Here is a 1886-nt window from a genome sequence, read left to right on the forward strand (position 1 = left end):
AAAAAAAGATTTGTTAGAGGGAGAATGTAAACTGAAAGGATCCAGCTTTAAAATAGACAGTGAGGGTCAAAAAGAGCCTGAGACAGAGCCTGGGGTGATGGCTGCACGCATTGCTCAGCGCCTGTGCATTGTGAACAAGTGCCAGTTTGTGCTGGACCCTGCATAAGGGGCACGAGCCCCATCTGCACAGCCACAAGGTACTGATAGGGCTGGGCAGTGCCTGCACTTCTGCCCACAGAAAGGGAGGGAGATCTCAGCTCTGGTTCACTCCTTGAGTCTCTGCATAATCCCTAAGCACTCCCACGCTGGAAGGTGTCTGGGTAGAAATTCTTTTGTTGTTATTTGGGCCACTACAACTAATGTTGGTTTTGTTGTTTTAAAACGGAGGTCGGGACTCGCCTCCAGTGAAGACCAAAGGAATCTGCACGTACTTACAAAGGAGTTAACAGCTCTCTAATCCATAGCCTCTGAGGCTTTGCCCTGGAATGCACTGAGCACTTTCTACACCACCGATATCAGCGTGAGGGAGATTCAAGTCCTCTTGATTCCTCTCAAGATCATGCTGCATAAATAAATACATAATAGCCTTACAAGCCTTAGCTGATGCAATAGTCTCTGTAGGTCTGAACAGAGTCACTGCCATATGCAAGCAGCCACAGGAGAGTGCTTCAGAATTGGGGGCAACAAAGCAGGAGCAGGGAACCAAAGGAAGAAAATCAAGTGTTCCTCTTCTACTTTGCTGAAGTGCATTCCACTTCATAGAATCACTGAGTCATTTGAGTTGGGAGGGATGCTTAAAAGTCATCTAGTCCAACTCCCCTTCACTAAACAGGGACACCTACAGCTACATCTGGTTGCTCAGAGCCCTGTCCAGCCTGGCCTTGAGCATTTCCAGGGATGGGGCATCCTCCACCTTTCTCAGTAATCTGTCCTCAAAGTACAGAGGAAAATATATATATACACACACATACATTTATATGTAAATTAGTTTTATTATTTCTTCATAACACTTTTCTTAAATAGGATTCACCCATGTATATGTTGGACTCCATAGCCTCTTTTATGAGACTGATCCGTGAATAGGTCAATTAAGAAACAAAGAAGCTTTTTAACCCAGAAGGAACATTGAGTGAAAGCCCACAATCAAGTTCTCATGGTTCAGCAAGGTGCTGCACATCAAATGACTGAATTAATTGACAACACACTCAGAGCCTGTAGAAAACCCAAGGCAAAAAAGCATGTCTGCTTAGATGTTGTTGAAATCAGTACTTGTCAGCTTCAGTAATTCAATCATATGTCTGAGCCTCAAGAAAAGTAAAGGCTAGTGCTAGAAACCAGAAACCTTCTGGATAAAACAATACTGTTTTTCATTTAGAGCAAAAATTTGACATAGTAGTTACCTACCTCACAAACTGATAATACAATGATTAAAACGTCTCCATTCTGCTGCTGCTGCTGAGATCACTGGAAAATCATGGTTTAATTCAATACACGCAGGTCATTTCTGTAATACAGCATAGCTTAATGTAATTGTTTTGTAGGATGAGCTTTTAAAATCAACTTGATCTCCACTACCATTTATCTTTAAAATAGAGAAAAAGATAATAGCATGAATTACCTGATTCCTATTCATATTGCTGCATGCAGAAGTACAGCATAGTGAAGGATAGTTTTATATGGGTTAATTGGGGTACCAGGTGCAGAGAGCTAGCTCTAGAAACAGAGCAGACACTCCCCAGATTAGCACAGCCATCCCTGTAGAATACTTCAGGCTTATCCACACTCTCCCTGTGAGCTACGCTGAATATATCCTGATTAGGGGGTGAATGCACTCATGTCCATTTCTCAGAGTTTAAAACAAATTCCCTTCCCAGATTTGTGGGAAA

The 1886-nt window shown here is 42.4% G+C and overlaps 1 long non-coding RNA gene across 2 annotated transcripts in view; it reads right to left on the reverse strand.

Annotated features, from left to right (window-relative positions):
- LOC116216306 overlaps positions 1–1867 on the reverse strand; it is an 85725-nt gene extending 83858 nt beyond the window's left edge. For both annotated transcript variants that reach the window (XR_004158819.1, XR_004158820.1), the window contains exons 1-2: positions 1619–1867; positions 1405–1504 (exon numbers count right to left, since the gene is read on the reverse strand). This is a non-coding gene — a long non-coding RNA (uncharacterized LOC116216306). The remainder of the gene's footprint in view (positions 1–1404; positions 1505–1618) is intronic.
- Between the last annotated feature and the right edge of the window lie 19 nt (positions 1868–1886).

The sequence above is a fragment of the Meleagris gallopavo genome, chromosome 2, assembly GCF_000146605.3.
Source record: "Meleagris gallopavo isolate NT-WF06-2002-E0010 breed Aviagen turkey brand Nicholas breeding stock chromosome 2, Turkey_5.1, whole genome shotgun sequence".
In the NCBI taxonomy this organism is placed as follows: Eukaryota; Metazoa; Chordata; class Aves; order Galliformes; family Phasianidae; genus Meleagris; species Meleagris gallopavo.